Source organism: Callithrix jacchus, chromosome 16 (assembly GCF_049354715.1).
Source record: "Callithrix jacchus isolate 240 chromosome 16, calJac240_pri, whole genome shotgun sequence".
In the NCBI taxonomy this organism is placed as follows: domain Eukaryota; kingdom Metazoa; phylum Chordata; class Mammalia; order Primates; family Cebidae; genus Callithrix; species Callithrix jacchus.
In genome coordinates this window covers 30,872,919-30,887,525 of record NC_133517.1, presented here as the reverse complement: position 1 = coordinate 30,887,525, position 14,607 = coordinate 30,872,919, and the positions used below count along the sequence as shown (strand labels likewise).

Below are 14,607 nucleotides of genomic sequence, written 5' to 3'. Positions count from 1 at the left end.
GCTCTTGGTGGAGGCTTCTGCAGGACTGTAGAGGAAGATTGCACCTGATTGTAAAAACTGAATGCTGACCTCATGCTACCCAGTTTTCACAGGCTGTGATGAACAAACAGGATGGAGGGGCAGTGGCAGACTAGAGGGAGGAAGAGCTATGTGGGACCACTGAGAAACCTGCAGATCCAACGGAGGGCAGGGAAGCTGGAAGCAGGGGAAATGAGAGACCATGGGGAAAGGGAACAGGCTTTGGTGATTCTGCCTTAGGTAAGGGTCATCAAGGGTGGGGTTGGAGGAAGAGGAAAGTAAATTTCTTGTCCTGAGAAAACACTGGTGACATTAAACTTGGATGTCAGGGAATGGCATGGGTTTAAAGGGGAGAAGGCTGAGTCTGTTGTGTTCGAAGTTCTGGAGACACTTCAGCCTCTAGGCTTCTGGTCTGCTGAAGAGTGGTCAGCGCTGGACCAGGAGGCTCGCCTCACACTGAATTGCTGAAAACCATGGTGGGGACTGTGGATGGATGGGACCACTGGGAAGAAAAGCCTTGCGGCTCCTAACAGTGAACCTTTGGGATCACTACACTATATGTCTCACAATTCAGTATTGCTGCTTCTCAGTGGAGGCTCTGCTGCCTCCATGGGAGAGCCCTGGAAAATAGAGGGGATGCTTTTGATTGTCCCAGAGGTTGAAGGATGCTATAGGCCTTCAATAGATGCACTGGGACACAGGGAAACAGATCTTCGGCCAGCACAGGCCAGCTCTGCAAAGTCAAAAATTTCTCTGAGGTCCTCTTGATTTGTAAATATGCCTTTGGGCATTCATTTAGGCGAAAAATCTATTTTGAAGTCTCTGAGCCCATAATCTAATTATAGGTGCCATATATACCTATATATTTTGCTTCATTTAAATTTATATGCATTTTCAGAGGACTATAATCACATACATAGAGAGAAAGTCATACTTTGTTTTGTTGGAATTTGGCTGAGCTGTTCCATTTCAGGAAATCATGTTTCTGCTGGCAACATCACTCCCAAAATTTAACTTACTACTCTGCATTGATATCTATCCCATTAATGGTAATTTTACATATTCATCGAAGCATCTGATTATTTTGAATTAAGTGCTGATATCTAATAGTAATTTTTTTTTTTTTTTTCAGAGCTAGCTGAAGTTTTATTGTGGACAAAAACCAACAACCAAAAAAACAAAACAAAAGCAATTAAATTGATTTGTAGCTGGAGGCATGGGCAAGGGAGTCCCTAGGCAGTAAACTCCCCCGAGGGTGGGCTGAGGGCTAGGGCTGAGTCTCAGGTGGGTCTCCCGTTCCCTGTGCTCCCCTGCACAGCAGCCTCCCTCCCGGGTCTGGGGCAGCCACAGGAAGGTCAGGCTGGCAGGGGCTGCCATAGCTGTTCACTTGGGCACGTCAGAGGACTGGGACACCAGTTTCCCATCATGGGGCTCAATCTTCTTCACAACAACAGCCCTGGTGGAGCTGGTGTGGCTGAAAGAGCTGGAGCCTGCACCAGAGCCAAAGCTGGAGCCCAGGCCATAGCTGAGACCCAGGCTTTTGAGGCCCTCATAGGCAGAGCTCACTTGCATAGCCGCTGGTAGTCTTCGTAGGGACTTTCCTGTTTTGCATCCCAGACTCCAGCCGGCTCTCCTCGCCCTCTAGCAGCTTTGTGTAGGTGGCGATCTCAATGTCCAGGGCCAGCTTGATGCTCATCAGCTTCTGGTACTCGTGCAGCTGCCGCTGTGTCCTGCTTGGCCCACTGCAGGGCAACCTTCAGCTCAGGCAGCTTGGCATTGGCATCCTTAACGGCCAGCTCCCCACACTGCTGGCATCATGATGGTGGCCTCCAGGGATTCCCTCTGGCCTTTGAAGCCCCCAGTCTCAGCCTGGAGCTGGCTGATACTCCAGTTCATCTCAGAAATTTCTGTCTTTGTACGTGCAGGTCATCCCCGTGCTTCCCAGCCAGCGTCTGCAGCTCTTACTCTGCTCCTCTCCTTCTGGAATCAACACCTGCTTCAGCCCACCTGCCTCCACTATGTCGATCAGGGTGACCCAGAAGTCCTAAAAGGTGTTCACCTCTGGCCCCTGGGCCCACAGCAGCCACTGCTACAGGAGTGGGCCTGATGCCTGCATCAGCTCCTCAAGCTTCTCCTGAGAGGGCAGCAGCAGCTTCTGCAGTGGCCTGGGTGGAGGCTATGGTAGGGCCAGTGGGATGGGAGGCATCACCCCATCAGGGTCGACCAGAGCCTGCTGAGCCCCCTTAACCTGGAAGTAGACCCCAACATCCAGGCTGTGCCCACCCAGGAGAAGGAGTAGATCAAGACCCTCAAAAATAAATTTACATCCTTCATAGACAAGGAACGGTTCCTGGAGCAGCAGAACAAGATGCTGGAGACCAAGTGGAGTGTCCTGCAGCAGCAGAAGATGGCTCAGAGCAACATGGACAGCTTGTTCGAGAGCTACAGCAACAACCTTAGGTGGCAGCTGGAGACTCTGGGCCAGGAGAAGCTGAAGCTGGAGGTGGAGCTTGGCAACATGCAGGGGCTGGTGGAGGACATGAAGAACAAGTATGAGGATGAGATCAGTAAGCGTACAGAGATGGAGAATGAATTTTTCCTCATCAGGAAGGATATGGATGAAGCTTACATGAACAAGGTAGAGCTGGAGCGTCGCCTGAAGGGCTAACTGACGAGATCCACTTCCTCAGGCAGCTGTATGAAGAGGAGACCCAGGAGCCGCAGTCCCAGATCTCAGACACATCTGTGGTGCTGCCTGTGGACGACAGCCACTGCCTGGGCATGGACAGCATCATTGCTGAGGTCAAGGCTCAGTACGAGATTGCCAGCCACCGCTGAAAGAGCAAATTAAATATACTTTTCTCCATAGGTTCCTTTCCTTTCCTTTACTCTTTATACGGACAGTTAGGCCATTATATTGTTTTTTTAAAAAAATATTATGTGTGCATGTAAGTTATTTTATCTAACAGTTTATTTCAGCGGAGTGAAGACAGTGTTACAAATTCACTGTGATAAGGAGGGGTTGGTACTGATAGGGTTGAGAACTATTAGTTCTAGACTAGCACTATCCAGTAGAAATATCATAGGAACCACAAACATATTTTACATTTTCTAAAAGCCATCTTATAAAAATAAAAGGATGGAATATTACTCAGCCTTAAAAAGGAAGTAAACCCTATCACATGATGTGACATGGCTGAAGCTTGAGGACATTATGTTAAGCAAAACAAGTCAGCCACAAAAAGACAAATACTGTATGATTCCACTTATATGAGGTATCTAAAATATCTAAGTTCATAGAAATAAAAAGTGGAATGTTGGTTGCCAGAGCTGAAGAGAGGGGCATATGGGGAGTTGTTTAATAGGTATAGAGTTTCAGACTTGCAAGATGAAGTTCTGGAGATCTGTTCCACCACAGTGTGAATATACTTAACACTACTGAACTGTACACTTAAAAATGGTTAAGAGGGGAAATTTTATGTAATGTGCCTTTTATTATAAGAAGAAGAGGGAGCAATACTAATTTTGATAACATGTATTTATTTAACTCAACATATTAAAGACACTATCATTTCAATATGTAATCAATATAAAAATTACCAATGAGATATTTTATGTTCTCTTTCTTGTACAAAGTCTGAATTCTGTATGCATTTTACACCTACAGCACATATCAACCAAGAATGGCCACATTTCCAGTGCTCAGATGCCCACATGTCTAGTAGTTACAGCAAATGCTAACAACACCTGTTGAGCAGACCTTCAGTGCCAGGCATTGCTGTGGGTCCTTTATATAGAGTTACTCTTTCCATGCTTGAGCCTATAAGATAGGCACCAGGAAACTGAAGCTCAGAGACCTTGAATAGCACACTCCATGTCAAGAGAAACTGTGGCCAAGTGGAGAGCTGAGCCCAGGCATTCTGACTCCAGAGCCCCTGCCTTAGTCACTGTGAGTAGGCACTTTGTGGGGCTTTTCTCTTGGACTCCTGTTCTGGCCAAGTGAGAGTCCCAGCCTCTTTTCCCAGGGGGATACAAGGAGTGTGATTCCATGGACTTTCTCTTCCATGGGCTTGCACTGGCTGCACAGGCTTTAGGGCATCAAAACCTGGCTGGCCCCAGGGAGCCAGTTAGGCTTGTCTCTCCCTGCTTTCCTGCTGAGCATAACAGATGCTGGCCAGCCCTTCTGTACAGAAGAAAGAAGCCTGGGTTTGCTTCACAGTTGCCTTCAGTGTTCTCTGTTCTCTACGTTCCCATTAGGAGAGGTGGTGGGCCTGGTGAATCAAGACAAAGAATTACACACAGATGTGGCAGAAAGACAGTCCCAACACACACATCTAATAAGAACTTGCTACCAGGACCTTGCCGGTGAATTGCTTGCATTCCAATAACTTTTTCTCCTGAGTTTCCCTTAATAAAGACAGATTTCTTCATTTCCTGGGGCTTTCTCAAGATTATACTGACAACTTCCCCATTAATTATCAAATTATGCCCCGTCACAAAATGATTACATTTGCTTCCCACCTAAACATTTCCCCTTGTTTGTGAAAAGTCTCATTTAAACTAATATGCTTTTAACTTGCTCAATTTCAACACCTCCGTAGAGGCTACTAATGAGCTGATTCCTTGCCCAGCTGGTCCCTCGGCCCTTCCTTGTGTTCTCTGTTCCAAGACCAATTTAGATCTTGCAGAATAGGAAACGGGAGGACTCACCCTTTGAGTGGGATGCTTGGAGGGAGCCTTCTTGAGTGATGTGTGTATTTAAACACAGAACCTTGATTCTGAGCCCCCCAAGAAAGTGAAACTCCACTTGCTACTTCCAGAAATGTGAAAATTGCTTTAGAGTGGGGCCACAGCAGCAAAATAGCCTCCCAGCTTCAACTGGGTGCTTAATGAGTCAGGTAATTAGACCCAGATTCCTTTTACAGGGGCCTCTTAATTATTATTTAATAAAGAGATGATTCCAGGCTCTAACCCACAAGTCTGGCGGCAATATAAGCATGAAGCTAAAGAAATCCTTCCTTCCAGATGTTGTTCTCCTCTGGCAGGGAGACAAAAGGACTCTGAAAGGACCCCTCAGCCTTTCCTTATGGAGAATGTCATGTGCCAAGCAACTCCTCTTCCTGGCACTATCTTCTCCAAGGTGTCAGATGGGTCACTTCACTGGAGTGCTGGGAATCAGGTCAGTCTGTTCCTCTGATTAACCCTGATCTCATTCTGCTGGCAGCAGGCAGTAGCCTGAGGCCCTGCTGCCTTCTGAAGGCTGCCCACTCATGCCAAGGCTGCTGGGAGCAGGAAGAGCTAACAAGAGCACACCGAGAGCCAGGCTGTGTTCTAAGTGCTCTCAATGCCCTGCCTCCTTAAATTTTCACACAGTATCTTTCTACTTCCCTCCCCATTTTACAGATCAGGAAACTGAGGCTCACTGGGGCTGTGCACACTGTCCAAGGTCACACAACTAATAATTGGGATAACTGGAATTTGAACCCAGAGCCTAAGGGCTTAACTCCTGTGTCTTATTGCTAGGGATTAGCTGACCAGGGAGAAAATTATTCAGCTATGTTTTCACGGCCAGAACTTGGGTGGGTTATCTAAGTGCCTCCATTGTCATCAATTTTAATGATGTATCATGCTCTGGCCCCTGTCCAGGGGCATATAGAGTCAGTCATGGTGACCCCATCCCAGGCATATTCCTTAGACTAGAGATGAGTCCATTATACCAACCAGACTAATAGGAGGCCCTCCCTGGGATTTTTCAAACTGGAACTTAAAAAAGATGGGTGCAACTGAGCATTTGTGAGGCCCAAGTTGCCACAGGTTATGATCCAGGTGCGTGGAGAGAGCAACACTGACAGCACACACAGGAAGAATTCCAATGATATTTGAGTCCTTGATTCCAGTCCCTGAGGCACAACCCTTTTATTTCCTATAATTCAGTTAGGTAAACCAATCAATTTCCTCTTTTCACTCAAGCTAGTCCTCGTTAGGTCTCTAACCCATTGCAATCAAAACAGTTCTAACAACCTATGATCTAGAATTTGATGTACTGGGGACAACGCTGGAGTCTCCACAGGGTTTTAATCTGTACTTAAGAAAGGCAGCTGAGACATGGGATAGAGGCATGAAGACCACCAGCAAGGAGGCTCTTGTAGTGTGGACTGTAGCCCACAGGAGAGATGACAAGCCCAGAACCAAGGCAGTTGGTTGTAAGTCAGTTAGGATGGAGTCAAGAGATATTTTGTTGATAGAAGTTTTTAGACTTGATGATTGATTAAAATTGGGGAGGTGACATTGAAGATGCCCAGGGTGATTCCCATGTGGAGGGTGGTGCCGTTAGCTGAATGGAAGACATATAGGCAGAGCAGATTTCAGGAGGTGCTGGAGGAGCAATAGGTAATAAACTTGGCCGTGGGTAGCTGGCTGCTGTCCAGCTGGGAGTGGCTCCTTGAAGCCAGCATGCTGTGTTCTGGCACCATGATGAAGGTGTGCTGTGGCAATCACCTGCTATTCACAGCCTCAGTCCTGACCCACTCATCCGAACCAGGGCCTCACACTCCTTCCCATCCTTCTCTCAGCTCTCCCAGTCACCAAGCAGTTTTTTTTTTGTCCTTGTATTACCCAGCAGATTTGTTAGAACTGGTATTGACTTCCTGGTAGACCTTGGGCACCTTTCCATGGGATTCTGCTCCTTCCTGCTGCCCAGTTGAATTGAGCCACCTTGGATAACTCCCTCCCTGGAGTGGTGGGAAAGGATGGCTAGCACTATTAAAAACAAACCAAGGAGCCATGCTGCGGAAAACAGACTGCAGCCAATTTGGCTGCTCATAATTCTTAGGCTCTTTTTGAAAGGTATCTATGGCCTACCTTAGTTAAAGGGGGATGAGGATTAGGATCCCCTCTACTATGGCTGCCCAACCAAGGGGTATGGGTAGGTTGCATTGAAAGCAAGACCCAGACCAAATTCTGCTATATATACAAACATTTACTAATAAGCAGGCACTATAATAACATGAAAGTATTTGTCTAAGCTTGATGAGATCTTTGCTCTTTGTATGACACACATCTTGCATGAGAAAATATTCTAGTCACAGAATTCAGGTGGGTTACTAGTCAGATTCAGGCCAGACAGCATAGAATCATCTGTTATATGTGTGTGTGGCGTAAGACCAGATGGAGACTTAAGCTTGGTGGGACATCATGAAGGGTGTAAGCTGTTGAGCTTGAAACATTCTTACACTCTGTGCACACAAACACGGAAGGCCCTTATCATATTCTTAGCCATCCATATATCTTGTGAACAACTCATTTCATCAATGAAAAATGATTTCCAAACCCATTATACAAATGAATAGACGCCCTGGTGCTGAAGGAAGATAAAGATTGCCAAACTCTTGCAGAAGCTACCTCTAGAGTGTGGACTTCCAATTAGAGCCTTTCAAAGCTAATGAAACATTCTGGAGTGTGAATCCCTGATTAGAGTACTTCACATGTTAGCAAATCACTCCTAAAGTGTTGATTAAAATAAACACACATCTCTCAGTCAATACTGAAGTATTTAAAAATAAATTACATGCTGTATCATCCAAACCAAATGTTCCTCAGAACCTTTGCGTAAACTGTTCTCTGCATACACTATCTTCATCCTCTTCTCATCCCCTTTGCCTGAGTAACTGCGTTCAGTCTTCAGGACTAAGTATACGCTGCCATCTCCTCCAGGAAGCCTTCCCTGATCCTCTCTCCAATAAGGCTAAGGGGAGTGTCTCTCCTATTTGCTCTTGTAACGTCTTGCGCAACTTCTTATTTTTGAGAGTGAGTGGTCTCTTCCTTTGACTTGATTGTGATTCCTAGTCCGTGCATCCCTAGTACCAAGCCAAAGAGGTAGGCAATGTGTTTGTAAAACTGGATTAAATTCAAAAGAGACTGATTTTGTTTTTATTTCTCTTCTTCACACCAATGTATCAGAATTGGGATCACCCAACCGTGTGCTTGGCCAAAGATTATAATCGATGAGGGGGAATGGATGAGACACAGCCCTGGATAGGCTGTAAATTTGAGAATAATTTGGGAAGGGCCAAATATAGAAATATTTTAGTTGTTTTCACTTTATTTTATTTATTTTTTGAGACAGGGTCTCCCTCTGTCACCCAGGCTGGAGTTCAGTGGCATCATCTCAGTTCACTGCAACCCTGTCCTGGGCTCAGGCAATCCTCCCACCTCAGCCTCCCCAGTAGCTGGGACTACAGGTGCACATCACCATGTCTGGCTACATTTTATAATATTTTTGTAGAGACAGGGTCTTGCCATGTCACTCAGGCTAGACTTGAACTCCCTGGCTCAAGCAATCCACCTGCTTTGGCCTCCCAAAGCTCTGGGAGTACAGGCATGCATCACCATGCCTGGCCTGTTTTCACTTTAAATGCTCCAAGTCTTCACTGAGTTTGCTCTTAGGTTAAGCTCTGGAGCTGGAGTTGTGGTGAGGATCTTCTGCATCAGCTGATCTCTGATATTTATCCCCAAAAGAAGAAAGCAGACAGAAGCCTTATTCATCCAATGTTTCTCCAAGAGTCATGCCTCGACCTTATCTATGAGCTGAGCGAAGGTCCGTGAGGTGCTGTCAGCCAGACAGAAAGCCCATTGGGAGGCTGCTGACCTCATTTTGCCCCCAACAGTCCAAATATCCAGACTTGAACTTGACATTTGCCAAGGTACAGCTAAACAAATGGTGGTAAAATGATGCTAACCTATTCGGCTCCACATCAAAGTGGCTGAATGGGGTTTTCAATGTTAGAATAGATTCTCAGAAATACTGAGAGACAGGTCAGTTATTCAGAGGTACTCTTCCTTTGCAACTCTGAACTTATAATTTTAAATATGACCAGGCCTATATCTCATTGAGTATTTTATTTCACTTAAATAGTGAAGAAGGAAGAGAAGACAATGTGGAATTCATGCATTCAGAATACATAAAGTCGGTGCTTTTGCATTATGTTGAAAATACTGTGAACGAAAGTAATTGCTGTTTTCAGGGGTTTCAGGAAAGGAACTGGAAGAGCGTAATACCTGTTTCTCTTCTGCTCTTTTAGCAAAGAGACGATGATGAACTTACATTAATTCAGGTCAAGTCGGGTTTTGCCACCAAATGAATTATGAAAAAACTTTTGGTTTCAGAGCTGTCTGAATTTCAGAACTTCTGGATGGGGAATTGTGGAGCTGTAATCACATTTTCCTGAGGGGCTATTGCCGAGCTTATCTTTTTTAAGAAGAAAGACTTCGACTTCCACTACCCCACTTAGGAAGCCACAAACCAGCACACAGGTTTGGGCTCCAAAGCTTGGCATCCTGCAGGTGAAACAGTAGGAATCCCTCTCATGAGCATTCCTTTTTCAGAGTTTCTGAATCTGTGTGTGTATGTTTTTAGTTTTTCTTTCTGTGTTCTGCTTAAGGCAGTGTTGTCACCCCTGTGGATCCCCACGATGGTGAAACAAGACAGAATAATGGTTAAGGGCTAACACTTCATGCTCAGAAGGAACTTGATTGAAATCTTACCTCTGGCACTCTTTAGTTGTTTGTTAGATTCTGGGAAGTTGCTTAACCTCTCTGAACCTCAGCTTACTCAGCTATAAATCCTCTTGCAGGGCTGTCATAAGAATTACATGAGACTAAAAAATTGCTAACATTTATGGAATGCTTGCTCTCTACCAAGCACTATATTAAGAGTTATATATGAAGGGTTATTTTATCAAACAAATACCATCCCTATTTTATAGATGAGGAAGCTGAGGCTCAGAAAATTTACCCATTGAAGCCATATTGCTATTAAATGGAGAAGCTCGTATTCAACCTGAGGTAGTCTAACTCCTGGTACCCTTAACTACTCTGCTCTAATAACTAATCAGATGGTAGAAAAGATGATTTGCACACTCTCTGGAACACAGTGAGCTTTCAATGTAAGGTAACTATGATGTCATGGTGATGACATCGAGTTTTACAGTAAACAGAATTCAGAGGAAGACCATTGAGTGATCTGGTTGCCAATGATCATTCACATAGTACTCCTGACTTGATTCCCTAGGGATTACCCCACACAGTTCTATCAACTTCTTTTGAAGTAGGGTCCCAAGTATAACTTGTGCCCAGATTTTTAAAATGTCACTAGTTGGGCCAGGCACAGTGGCTCACGCCTGTAATCCCAGCACTTTGGGAAGCCAAGGCCAGTGGATCACCTGAGGTCAGGAGTTCAAGACCAGCCTGGCCAACATGGTGAAACCCCATCTCTACTAAATATACAAAAATTAGCTGGGCGTAGTGGTGGATGACTGTAATCCCAGCTACTCGGGAGGCTGAGCCAGGAGAATCACTTGAACCTGGGAGGCGGAGGTTGAAGGAAGCTGAGATGGCACCATTGCTCTCCAGCCTGGGCAATAAGAACAAAACTCTGTCTCAAAAAATAAATAAATAAAGATAAACAAAATGTTACTGGTCGATCTTCCATGCCCTCTAGCTCAGTGGTACAACAGTACCACTCCTAGTTCCTTGGGGAACAGACTCACAGGCCAAGATTTATGTGCAGAAAGTTTATGGGCAATTTCTCTAGGGATCAACAACGGTAGGGAACAAAGGAAATAGTGTAACTGCACCAGATCAATCCGCTTTCCTTTCCATGTAACAAAGTTGTGAGTTCTTTTCAGTTACTAGAAACCCTCAGATTGAAGGTCACATAACCTGAGCATGCCCAGACTAACCAAGGATTCAACCATGTGTGGAGTGTAAGGTCTCAAACTGAGAGAGGGAGCAGGGACCAAATTAAGAAGCAGACCCTGAATGGCAGGATACAGAATCCAATCAGATGGAGCCCTGGTGTCACACTGTGGCAGGATCCAATCAGATCATGCCTCCCTGGCAGCACTTCATTGAAAGACTCAATCAGATCATGGCTCATTACCCTATGTTTATGAAGCCCGATCCAGTCCCCAGCTCGGGAAGACAGATTTGAGTGTTTCCTCCTGTCTCCTTGACAATTGGCTCTAAATAAAGCCTTTCTTTTCTCAAAATCAGTGCACGGTATTGGCTTTTATTCTGGCACATAAAATTGGCTCACTTGGCAAGTGAGCCCATTGATTGTTTGTAACACTAGGAATGAGCAGAGAGAACTGCACTGTGATGCCATCCCAGCAGTCTTCTGCCTATCCCACAGAGAATGCTGGGGCTAAGATGGTCTGTGGGAGGCAGAATTCTAAGGCAGTCTCAAAATTTCTCACCTTCTGGTTGGTGTACACACCTTACATAATTCCCTTACCTGTGAATATGATGGAATATCAGTGCCCATGGTGATGTTACTACTTTGTTGACTTGTTAATCAAAAGGGAGATTATCCCAGTGGGACTTACCTAATCAGACAACCTCATAAATGGGCCTGGGCCATCCTAGAAAGTGAGACTTGAAGCATGAGAGGGATATTGAAGAGCCATGTGGCAAGGAGCAGCTGTCAGTCTCTGGAACGGTCTGTGGTTGACAATGAGAAAATGGGGAATTCAGTCCTACAGCCACAAGGAACTGAATTCCACCAACAGCCTGATTAAGCATGAAAGTGGACCTCAAACCTCAGATGAGACAGCAACCATGGCAGACGCTTTGGTTTCAGGCAGGTGCCACCTGAGCAGAGAAACCAGTAATGCTGGGCCTGGGCCTCTGACTATGAGATAATACATGAGTGTGGTTTGTGCTTTATTTTTTAAATTCAACTTTTAATTTTGAGATCACTGTAGATGCACGTGAAGTTGTAAGAAACAATACAGAGAAATCCAGTGTACACTTTACCCATTTTCAACCAAGGGCAACATCTTGAAAAACTACAATATGATGGCAGACCAGGATATTGACAAGATACAGAACAATATCATCACCACAAATATCCTTTCTATTATCCTTTTATAGCCACCCAACCTTATTGACTGCATTTGCTCCTTCCAACACCCATCTCAGCCCCTGGCAACCCCTCCTCCATTCTCCACGTCTATAATTTTGTCATTTCAAGAATGTTATATAAATGCTGTAATCAAGTATGTAACACTTTGGAATTGGCTTTTTTCACTCTGCATAATTTCCTGAAGCTTCATCCAATTTGTTGTGTGCATCGAAAGTTCATTCCTTTTTATTGCTGATGTTTTTTACCACATGGATGTACCATAGTGTGTTTAGCTATCACCTGTTGAAGGACATCTGGGTTGTTTACAGTTTTTGGCCACTACCAGAAAAACAGCTATGAACACTTGTGTGATAAATATCTAGGAGTATTTATCCAGAGAAATGGAAACATGTTTACACAAAAATATTGGAGAAATACAGAAAGATACAGTTATAGGAGAGATACAGTTTCTTCACATCCACACCAGCATTTGGTGGTGTCACTATTTCTTATTTTAGCCATTCTCTTGTGTAGTGATATTTCATTGTGGTTTTAATTCGTATTTCCTTAATGGCTGATGATGATAAACATATTTTCAAATGCATATTTGCCGTCTATATATCCTCTTTGGTGAAGTGTTTCTTCATGTCTTTTTCACAGTTTCTGATTGTATTACTTTTGTTTTACGTTTTAGTGTTGAGTTTTGAGAGATATTTCTGTATCTAGCTACTAGCTCTTTGTCAGGCATGTGGTTCATAAATGTTTTCTTGCTGTTTGAAGCTTGTCTTTTCACTCTCTTAATGGGTTATTTTACACAGCAAAAAAATTAAATTTTGATGAAATCCAATCATTAATATTTTCTTTTATGGGTCAGGCTTTTGACGGCAAATCTAAGAACTTTTTGCCTAGTCCTAGATACCCATGATTTTCTCCTGTGTTTTGTTTTCTTAAAGTGTTATAGTTTTACATTGAAGCATGTGATTAATTTTTGAGTTAATTCTTTAAAGATGTGAAATTTAAGTTGAACTTCATTGAAAAGGCTATCCTTCCTCCACTGAATTGCTTTTACACCTTTTGTCAAAAATCAGTTGGGCATATTTCTGTGGGTCTGTTTCTAGGTTCTCTATTTGTTTCATTGATCTATGTGTCTTTCACTCTATAAATATCACAGCTCTATAAGTCTTGAAATCAGGTAGATTGATTCCTCCCACTTTATTATTCTTTTACAAAGTTATTTTAGCTATTCTGGTTCCTTTATGTTTTCATATAAATTTTAGAATAATCGTGTCTTTACAACAATCTTGCTGGGGTTCTAATAGGAATTACATTAAACTTATATGTAAATGTGCAGAGAATTGACTTCTTTATTAAATTGAATCTTCTAATCCATAAACACACTATATCTTTCCACTTATTTAGATCTTCTTTGGTTTATTCATCAGTGTTTTGTAGTTTTCTGCTACAAACCATGTACAGTTGAAGTCCTGTACAAGTTTTGTTAGAGGCATACTTGTTTGTTTTAGCAACTGTGAATGGCATTTGTTTTTTATTTTGATGTCTATCTGTTATGGACACCAAATACTACCTTTCCAGCTGGTAGTATTTCAGCATAGCTAGACTTCTCAAGACAGACTGAAGGGATGAGAGAGAATTAGGAGATCCTCTCATGGTGATCTAAGGTCCATTCTCTAAGATTCCAAATTCCTGTATCAAGTACTATAACTTCCATCTGTTATGAATGCTAAAATAAAATTTGCTTTTATATGTTTGTATTATATCTTACAACCTTGGAGAAGTCACTTATTAGTTCTAGTAGGCTGTTTTTTAGATTTCAATAGAATTTTCTACCTAGACAATCATTTCATCTGCAAATAGGGATAGTTTTATTTCTTCCTCTCTCATCTGCATACTTTTTTTTCTTTTCATGCCTTTTGAAATTGGCCAGAACCACCTGTATTATGTTGAATAAGAGTGGTGAGAGTAGATATCGTTACCTTGTTCTTGATCTTATGGAGAAAGCATTCCATCCTTCACCATTAAAATTAGTATTAGCTAGAGCCTTTTGGTAGATACTCTTTATCAAGTTGAGGAGGTTCCCCTCTAATCCATTTTTTCTAAGAGTTTTTATCATGAATACATGTTATATTTTTTAAATGCTTTTTCTGTATCAGTTGATAAGACCATGTGATTTTTCTTCGTTAGCCATTAATATAGTGGGTTACACTGAATAATTTTCACATATTGCATCAGACTTGCCTTCCTGGAACAAATGTTCCTTAGGAGAGTGGAAAGGACCACCAGGGAATGCTTTGCTGGGTTTTTAGCCACCTGACACAGGATAGTGAGAAGTTCAACCAGGAAATGTAGGAAATAAATGTCAGGGTGAGGTTAACAAGTACAAAAGCACTGACACATGAAACTGGCTGTCTTTTTCAATGCAAATATTTCAGGATGGCAGGAGTGTTGAGCCCAAGAAGGAGAATGGCAGGAGATGAGGCTAAGATAGAGGTAAGGCAGAGTTCCGAGAGCTTTTATGCCATGCTCTGGACCTTGGCCTTTCACCTTAAGGTGATGGCAACCACTGTGAGGCTAGATGCAGAGAATGATCCAGTAAAGATTCCTTTTAGAAACCCAGTGCGAGAAGTGGAGTGGAGAACAAAGCCTGGAGAGGGGAACTAACAGGGATT

The 14,607-nt window shown here is 43.4% G+C and overlaps 1 pseudogene; it reads left to right on the top strand.

The window, feature by feature from the left end:
- The first annotated feature begins 2,036 nt into the window (after window positions 1-2,036).
- LOC144579683 (keratin, type II cytoskeletal 8-like) lies at window positions 2,037-9,158 on the top strand (annotated as a pseudogene).
- The last annotated feature ends 5,449 nt before the right edge of the window (window positions 9,159-14,607 follow it).